The 9,844-nt window shown below is 37.3% G+C and overlaps 1 pseudogene across 1 annotated transcript; it reads right to left on the bottom strand.

Moving 5' to 3' along the window:
- Nucleotides 1-3,291: 3,291 nt before the first annotated feature.
- On the bottom strand, nt 3,292-4,844 carry LOC112625020 (annotated as a pseudogene). Its single transcript, XR_003119509.1, has one exon. The product of XR_003119509.1 is annotated as a protein FAM192A pseudogene (transcript).
- Nucleotides 4,845-9,844: the final 5,000 nt, after the last annotated feature.

Raw genomic sequence — 9,844 nt, 5'->3', positions numbered from 1 at the left:
AAACATCCTCCCACCTCATCTTCCAAAGTGTCATGGTTACAGGCATGAGCCACTGTGTCTGGCCCCAAACAACTTTTGAACTGAAAAAATAATACTTTATTTCTGATTTTTAAATTTATTTTTTATTTTTTTAATAGAGACAGGGTCTCACAATGTTGCCTAGGCTATTCTGTAACTTCTGGCCTCAAGCAATCCTCCTGCCTTGGCCTCCCAAAGTGCTGGGATTTTAGATGTGAGCCACCACTCAGCCAATACTTCATTTTTGAAGGCTAACAAATTTAAATGGAAAGTTGCCTTTAAATACTGTAAGTTATGACTAGGCTCTGATCATTAAGAAGGAGAAGAGGGAGAAAGGGAGAAATATTTTTCTGAATGCTAAGTAGTGATTTTTGAAGTTTTTTTTTTTTTTTTTTTTTTTTTGAGACAGGGTCTTGCTCCATCACCCAGGCTGGAGTACAGTGGCGTGGTTACTGCTCACTGCAGCCTCAACCTCCTGGGCTCAACTGATCCTCCCACTTCAGCCTCCCAAGTAGGTGGGACCATAGCCACGTGCCACCATGCCCAGCTAACTTTTGTATTTTTTGTAAAGACTGGGTTGAAAGTTTAAAATAGAAAATGCTTCCACATGTGATGTTAGTATCTAATGTAGCATCAATGACATTTGCCTTGCCAGAAGTAAATAAGGGTATTTTGTCAACAGTAGTGCCTGATTTGTTTGAAAGTAGGAGAGATTAAAGACAACCTTTACCCAACATACAGGAATGAGGTAGTAAGATAATGTGATGACTCTCATGCCTGCCTATCTATATTGTATTTCCTTAGAGCAAATTGTCCCTTTGTTTTTCGTGTGTGTGTATGTGTGTGTGTATGTGTATGTGTGTGTGTGTTTTGGAGGCTGGAGATGGAAGAGGAGACTAAGGAAAAAAAACTGTAGACATCACCGAGCTTTTACCCAGAAAACCTCCAGCTAGAGCTCTTTTTAGTTTATAGTTGATTCGGTGCTTAGAAAACTGCTTGCTGTTTGTGTAGGGTCTGGCTGTTATAACATTCAAACCTTGAGGAGAGAAATAGCTGTAAAATATAACATCAAAACCTTTCATTTCTTTCCATTATTTATCACCAGAAAAAAGTATGTGAGTCTTAATAAGAGGAATTAAGTTAAAGAATTTGTCAGATGCCAGTTTCTTTTGCTATGGGTTCAAACTATTTTCAAATTGTTTACCCTACTAAGAAGTTAGAAGAGCAAACAGTAATTTGAAACCATAACACACACAGTTTAAGCAGTCTCCAAACAAACCCAATGAATCAACAATATTGGAGAGTGTGAGTGTGTGTGTGTGTGTGTGTTTCCCTGGGGAAGTGCTATGTGCACATCCCACGTAAGTCTTTGTAGGACATAGAAAGATGGGCAAAGGGACATGTTGGTGACTTAGCAATTGGTAAAGCCCTTTCTGTTCCCCTTGGAAATCCAGTGTGTACTTAGTTTAGTGAACTAGCTCTGGACAGTTCTTTGCACTAAGCTTCTATAATAAGAAGGTAAATACTTTGGGTATGGTAGCAAATAATAAACCAGTCCACAACAATCAGAATCTTAATATTTCTCAAGCAGATTTATAGAAATAATTAAAATGGACCATTAAAAAGCAAAGGGGGCAAGCTTTTTGTTGGAAATACCATTATTCAAGTTTTGACTGGCCTTGGACACAAAGAGGATCCCTGTCAAACACTTAGCATCATAATCAGTTTACATCTACATCTCTTTGTGGGCCTGACCTGGCTAAAATTGAAGGGGGGTCTTTTGGGGTTAAATCTAGGACTCCTTTCATCTTAACAACTAACTTGCTGGCCTCCTACTGAAAAACAAGGATCTGGCAATTAACTCAGAAGGGTTGGTATTAAATATTCAACCTTTTTTCTAGTGTTTTTGTGCCTTTGATCAACTTTTGTATGTTAGATATTAAATTGTAAATTAGATAGTAAAAAAGAAGAAAAATTATCTGTACATTACAATGTGTCCAATTGGTGGTGATTTCTCAAAACTATGCCAGAATAAGTTTACACTTAATCTGTCTTGAAATGTTGCTGATTTTCCAAGTAATACCCTAGGCTTCCTACCCCACCACTGTGCGGAAGGCACAGGTGAACAAGTTTCTGCATTTTGGGGTTTTGAATTGTGCCCTGCTTCCTGTGGGGTGATTGATGGGCAGTGTCACTGCAGGCGTCTGTTTCACACGGTTGGGGGCAGGGAGGGAGTGCAGGGCAAGCACACAGCTAAGCACAGGACAGTTTACACTGTCAAATGGACTTGTTTTCATGCTGGAAATGGCTTCACAAAAACAAGATACAATTTTTCTTTTCTGGAGAATTGAAAATGTTAAAGGACCATGGAAAAGGGAGAGAAGAGAAAATACTAGATGTCCACACATCTTTATGTCTCCCTCCATGCTTCCCATGACAGATTCGAACATATTTTCTAGCTTCACATTCCCTTCTTTACGGCATGCCTTCTTCACAGTTTATCTTATTTGATAAGGAGATTAATATCCAAGGGTGGCTACTTGCCTGCAGAGCATAATCAGGTTAAACATTGTCTATGGCAAGGGAAGAAGGCAGAGAAATTAATCCTACCCCAGCAGCTCCATTGCACAGGAACTCATAAAAAGAGGGTCTCTGGTGATCCCCCTACTCATGTACAGAGTCTACAGAAGTCCCTTGATGGTACGAAAGGATAATAAATCTCAGGACCCCCATTTCACTAAGCCAAAGAGAAAAGCAAACCTGCCTCGCATTGTTTCTAAATGAGATAGCTACAAAGATTAAAAAGCGACATATCTCCCTCACAGTTTGCACACAAGGAAATTCCTTGTGGACAAAGGACAGACAGAACTCAAAGTCATCCCTCTGCTCATGTGAGACAAATGTGTATCTGTGCTTCCTTTGCCTTTTTGTTTCACTAAGCCAGACTAAGGTATAAGTGACTATTCTTGTACGCCCCCTCACATGTAAGTTGTGTATTCAGTAAAAAGTTAATCAGAGACTCAAAAGAATGCAACCATTTCTCTCTTATCTACCTATGACCTGGAAGCCCCTCCGTGCTTCTCGTTGTTCCAGTTTTCTGGACTGAGTCAATGTACATCTTACATATATATTGATTGATGTCTCATGTCTCCCTAAAATGTATAAAACCAAGCTGTGCCCTGACCACCCTAGGCACATGTCATGTCATCATGACCTCTTGAGGCTATGTCATGGGTGTGTCCTTAACCTTGGCAAAATAAACTTTTTTTTTCTTCTAAACTTTAGAATCTTAAACTAAATCCTTTATTTCAAAAACCAACATAAAATGATTTCCCAGGCAGAGAAAAGGTTTGAGATGGAAGCATTCTTGTTAGCACTCCCTTCCTGCATAAATGGGGTTGGATAGAGAGGGGAGAGGGAATGACCAAGGGTACGGGAAGCTTTCACAATGCATGCCGAGTGTGAAGTGACACCCCTGGCAGATGAGGTTTATCATCTTTACTTAGTCACACAACATCAAGGACTGGTTAGTTCCAGGGAAGGGCTCCATTTCATCACCTGGGTCAGTTCTCTTCCCCCGCATGCTCCACAATGCAGTAGAACCAAACAACACATTTATCTACAATAGAATGTTTAAATAACACCTGTCCAATAACTGCCCTTACTTTTTTGTGCTGTTGGGGAAAAGAAAAAACCAGAAAGCAATAAATCCCAAACCCTTTGGCAAGTCGGCCAGTGCCTATTCTCCTAGGGCACTTTTAGTGGAACTTTGGCTGGGCCTTGCCCTCCTCCCAGTATCATTGAGGAAAGTGGCAGCAGGACAGGTTTGGTCATCTACACTGGAGTAGAAAGAGAAACCAAACATGATTTGGGCCACAGGTGGATTCTGGCAAATTTTTGGATTGGTTAAAAATGTCGTGTTGTGCACAGGATGCAGGAAAAGGATTTTTTTTTTTTTTTTTTTTTTTTTTTTGAGGGATGTAATGTCTGTAGGCAGCATGAACGGTCTGATCTACCCTTGGGGAGGAGCTCCCTGTGTAAGGACAGAGAAACTAGGGGGCCTCGAGGAAGGTGTTGGTTCAGAAGACGGAGGAGACAATTGTTCCGGTGGCATTGATGGTGCCTTCGCTGTCCGAGCTGGACTCGGAGTCGCTGCTCCCAGAGTAAGCACCCAGGCCTGGGAGGATGCCGATACAGACTGCAGCAGAGGGGCAGTGGATGGAGGGGCCACTCAGGGAAGTGTTTCCAAGAGACTTGCAGGATGAGGACTCCTGATTCTCGTCATCTGGCTCAGGGTCCGGTTTCAATCTTTTCACACTGTTGCCACTCTCTGAGCTCTTATGCTTCACAGCTCCTGCCAAAAGCTTCGCCTGGGAGAACTTGTTCTTGGTTTCTATGGGCTTCACAGTCAGTTTCTTTTCCACTTCCTTCTTGTTCTCTTGAGAAATTCCAACCTTCTTGAGGTTATTTCTGTATTTCTTCAGTTCTTTCAGTTCTTCTTCTCTTCGTTGCTTTTCTATTAGTTGCTGCTATCGAGGAACCCCATCAAGGAAGTTGGTCTCATCTTCATCTAAGCCTCTTACCATGTTTTTTAATTTGAACTGTTCCTCATACTCCTGCTGCTTCCTGTCCTTCTGTTCCTGTAGCCTTTCATATAGAGATCAAGAGTCACAAACCTCCTCTGGACATTCTTCTGGATCTTCAGGTTTTCGAACTTTCTCCCATTCTTCTTGCCTCCTTTTGCGCCGTTCATCTCGTTCTGTCTCAGACACGAACCTCTTTTTGATAATAAGGTTACCATCATCCCCTCCATCCATAATGAAACAACCAATCGCCACTATAGAGTCCCGGCCAAATAAACTTTCTAAGTTGACTGAGACCTGTCTCAGATATTTTGGGTTCACAATTGACAACCACAAAGGGATTCTGAGTGGAGGTTCCCCTGACCTTTGACAAATTTCTTATTGGTGCTTGGTATCAGCTTGAGCTATCTTTATGACTCAAACCAATAAGATACTTGGCTGAGGCCTGGGAACCTCCCGTTTAGAGAATCCCTGATCTCCCCAAATTTGGTCAAGATCTAAAGTTTACTTGGCTGTACAACCCTTCTTCTGGAGTTTCACTTGCTTCCAACAAGGAGGGCAAGTTTTCCTACTTCCATGACAATGGAAGGCAGGTAACTCTTTTGTGGAGTCTGAGCTGACTTCAAAACAATTTGAGATTTTTCCTGCTTCTAGGATGGTAGAGAGCAGTCTTCAGACTGAGACCCATTCTTAGGTAAGTAGCTGAATCAGGGTTCTGTCTTAGCTAAAGTTAAGATTCACAACCAGCTGGTCTTAATTTCTCCTTACCATTAGAGTACTCAGTAATCATATAAATTGTGCAACTGTTTGATTTGCTTAGCTGGTTTTGTTCTTGTTGCTTGTTTGTTTTTATTTTTATTTTATTTTATTTTTTCCCATTGGGTTTGACCAACTCTATCGGCCTTGAGGAAATCCAAAGGAAAGTCCAAATTGTGGGGAACAAGGCCTCTGAATTGGCTAAATTCCCACAACTGAAAAAGAAAAAAAGAGAAAAAGAAAAAAACAGCCAGCAAAAGGAAAAAAAGGGAAAGATTTTTTGTTTAGATTACCTAAAGGGCTTTAGTTATATAACAAGGCCACTTTTTTTTTTTTTTTCTTTCACTAGCCAAGCCAAACTAAAAGAGCAATGGCTGTCACCTCATGCTGCAGTTTGGTAACTAAGGTTATGCCCTTTTTTTTTCATCACATCAGCCTGGGTTTGGTTCCTAAATCAAGCCCTTTCTGGTTTGGTATTCGTGTTACTTTTGAAATATCAGCAATGTGTCCTAGCTAAAATATGGTAATGAGATTTAAAAGAATTTTTTTTTAAGGGAGCTTAATGGTTAAAAGTCAGCTTAATTAAAAGCTAACATCTAAGATGTGTTTGTGTGTGTTGTGTCTGTATGTGTGTGTGTCTGTATTTTAAAGGCCATCATGTTTTGTTTTGTTTTTTTCTCTCCTAGGACCTTGGTTTGTTTGTTTTTAGCAAGTTTTTTTTCTTCTCAGTGGACTGAATCTGTGTTTTCATTTGTTTCTGCTGTCTCTCCTTTTTCTTGCCACCCTCTGCTGCATGAGGAACCTAAAATAGTTTCTAACAGCCTGTCAGTTTCTAACAGGCATTCCTTAAAGAAAACAGAGAAGGTGCCAGACTGTCTTTTGGGGAGAAACCTCTGTTTTTCCTTATGGAATCCCAAGAGTGTAAACAGACAAGTTCATCTCAGGTCTTAAACTCCTTGCTTTTGTATTATGTTACTTGGTTCTTCTTCTTCTCCTCCTTCTCCTCCTCCTTCTCCTTCTCTTCCTCCTTCTCCTCCTCCTTCTCCTCCTCCTTCTCCTTCTTCTTCTTTCTTCTTCCTCTTCCTCTTCCTCTCCTTCTTTTCCTTCTCCTCCTTCTCCTCCTTTCTTCTTCCTCTTCCTCTCCTTGTCCTTCTTTTCCTTCTCCTTCTTCTTCACCTCCCCCTCCTTCTCCTTCTCCTCTCCTTTTTCTTCTTCTCCTCTCCTTCTTCTCCTTCTCCCTCTTCTCCCTCTTCTTCTTTTTCACTAAAATAGTTACTATAACAGAGGTTATGCTTGGGCATTTAAAGTAAGTAAGAGTATGGTTTAGACACTTAGGGAAATGTCTTTGTTAAAAAAAAAAAAAAAAAAAAAAAAAAAGAGGATACACCGTAAACGCATCATGTGGTCTTAGCCTTATAATAATTCTATTTTTGGAGACCCAGGATTCAGTGTGGGCTCAGTCCAGAGCTCAGAGATCCAGTTTAGAACTACCTATCTAAATAAAATTGGTCTTCTTATATAATCCTATGATAGATTTCTATAATTTTATGTTTGATTTTTTCATTTGTTTTTAATCTCCCTCAACTTTCATCAGACTGTTTCTCTCTGTACCTTTAGATGTAAATTTAACTATCTGATTTTTCACCTAAGAGTTCCTTTAATGTACAAATTTAGAGCTATCTAGCTGACAACTGCCTAGGGTAATAAAACAGGCTACCAAGAAATTGGAAGTCTAAAATAGAAGTAAAAAAAGGTCTTATGAACCTATAAGATCTACTTCTGTCTGCGTGTCTAATACATCTATGCATTTATATATCATACATGTTTCATTGCTAAAAATATATAAAAGAGGTGTAATTAATTGGCTTAAAGAAAAAAAGTTGCTTTCAATCAAATACCTTATCAGAAAAAAATAGAGACTTTAAGTCAAATGCTATTTCAAGTTCATGTAATTTAAGTAAATCTTTAATAAATAAGCTGATTTTAAAGGCATTCATGAACTAGAAATTAGAAATGGCTCCAGAATTGTCAACATACATTATTGTTTAAATTTATTGGCAAAATGATTTCATATTTATCTCTGCTAGATGTCAAAATTTGGCATGAGGGTTATAAAGCTATGAATGCAGCATGAAGGAAAATTATCTTTGCTTGTGCAAAATTTGATAAATAAGGCATTTAATATTGTTCAGTTAATGGAAACAGCTAAATTCTGAGTTATTGGCAAAAAGGAAGGAAGAGAGGGAGGAAGGGAGGGAGGGAGGGAGGAAGGAAGGAAGGAAGGAAGGAAGGAAGGAAGGAAGGAAGAAAATATTTATCTAACTGTAAGGTTCTTACTTAGGAAAACCTGAAATTCACAGACTATAAAAATGATTAACTGGGAAATAACATTAAATGATAACTGTCACAGTTTTCATAAGTAATCTGGGTAAAAATTTAAAAATTAATTAGGTAAATGTAATGAATAAATCCTTGTAAATAAACTTGTCATATAAGTTAGAATCTAAAGTTATATTAAGTTAAATAATGGATACTCATTAAATGTCTGAGTCATTTCCAATTTTTAAAAGAAATATATTATAGGAAAATATTGTTTCTAAAAAAGAAGTGTGTTCTTATTTAAAGGAAAATAATTTTTGTCTAATTCAAAGGTTATTTAAAAGTTATTTATGAAATAAGGTAAAAGTAACCAGTAAATAAAAGCAAGGTAAAGGAAGTTATAAATATAACAGGTATTTTCAGCAAGAAAGGTTAAAAGGAAAATAATTTTATATGAGAAATAATTTTATATGGTAGATTTCTGCCTTAGAATAAAATGACTGTTTGTTTAAGAAAAAAGGATGTTCAGGACAAACCAGAAAGTCCAAGCATGTCATGAATGGTCTGTGTAAGTCATAACAAGAGGATTTATGGAAAAAACTTGTATATGATCAAGTTGTTTATAATTAAGGGAAATTATTTATAATGGTCTTTCTAGAGATTGGGTTTTGATTTTTTTAAAAAAAAGACATTTATATACTAAAGAATTGGGTAGAACAATGAAATTTTCTCAAGGTGTTGATTTACAATTAATAAAATTACAAGAGATTTTAATGTTTTTAATCCAAAGTTTAAACTTTTATTGCATCTCTCTGTTTTCAGCTTTCTCCCCCCATTTGAAAGGCCTAAAATGATAACTCTATCCTTCAACTAATTTTCAGCTCCCATAAGTTTTATTTCTTTGGGTTCCAACTGTTTTTTGTGGCCTGATGCTAAAAATGTTTTATCTTAAAGGAAATGCTTCCTTCCAACCTAATATTCTGTGCTCTTGGCTTTAAATTGTTTTACAAATCAGAAAATTTTCACTATGAATTAGGAAACACTTCCTATGTCTAACTAATTCAAGTACTCTTTTCATTAGTTTTGACTTGAAGGTTATCTAAATGGACTCCCCAGAGGAACCAACATTCGCACGCACTGTAGAGGGTCTTTTCTTTTACCTTTGGGTAACTGGCCTAACGAACAGATTTTATGTTTATCAAAATAATTTTGATATCATTAAGTTTTGCTTTTCTTAGAAAAATTGAAAAATATTTTTAATTAAGGCTATTACGTTTATATCTGTCTAGCTTTCTATATGTGCTTTAAAAGTCCTTATGCCATTAAGTTACAGGGTTTTGACTCCTTGGTCTAAAAAGGACACCAAGTCCTGCTAAATCTTAAACAATGACAGCAGTTAAAGCCTCATCTTCAGACCCAGTAGAAGATGCCAATCAAAATAAATTGCATTCATGAGACACAGGGCCAGAAATGAAAGCTATTCAACTCCTCAAGGCCAGAGACTATCACAGAAGAGGCAGGCATGTGAGTAAGGGCTGATTTTGAGAGATAAAGTCAGGTGAGTTTCTCTATAAATTAACCATTAATGTCAAAGGCACACTAATGCAAGACCAGCATATCGGCCTCTGTGTCAGATTGACAAGGTTTTCTTGGTGCATTAGCTTGCTCCTTAATAAAAGGTATAAAGGTTATAAAAGGCTTGTGGAAATTATTTCTTATGGTCAAGATGGTTAAAATTATATAGGTTGTTTACAAAATTTTGAAAAACAAATTTAATTGGCCTTATGCTGTCTTTATTCGGTCTTAATGTTTGGGAAATTAAGTTTCCTCTCTCAAAGAATAAAGGTTTTAACTTTTTTTTTGTAATCTTTATCACTTTGGCTAAATGAATGACTTATTTTACAATGACCTGTGATCCTATTTTGTGATATCAAGTGTTTTAAATTTTTTATATTTGACAAACTCCAAAATCAAATTCTAACTTTGATCCTCATTAAATTTTTTATGTTAGTCCCCTGAAGTCAAAAGAGATGCATTTGGCTTATTTGATATAATAAAATCATACAAGAAGTATTGTCAAATATGAAAGTATTTAACTTTGTTTGGTTTATATTTATATAAATGTGTTATTAGTATGTATTCCAGAATTGTGTGAAATTCCTGTGATT

The sequence above is a fragment of the Theropithecus gelada genome, chromosome 5 (genome assembly GCF_003255815.1).
Source record: "Theropithecus gelada isolate Dixy chromosome 5, Tgel_1.0, whole genome shotgun sequence".
NCBI classification, from domain to species: Eukaryota; Metazoa; Chordata; class Mammalia; order Primates; family Cercopithecidae; genus Theropithecus; species Theropithecus gelada.
Note: the sequence above shows the minus strand (reverse complement) of the source record. Positions and strands in the feature narration are given on the sequence as shown.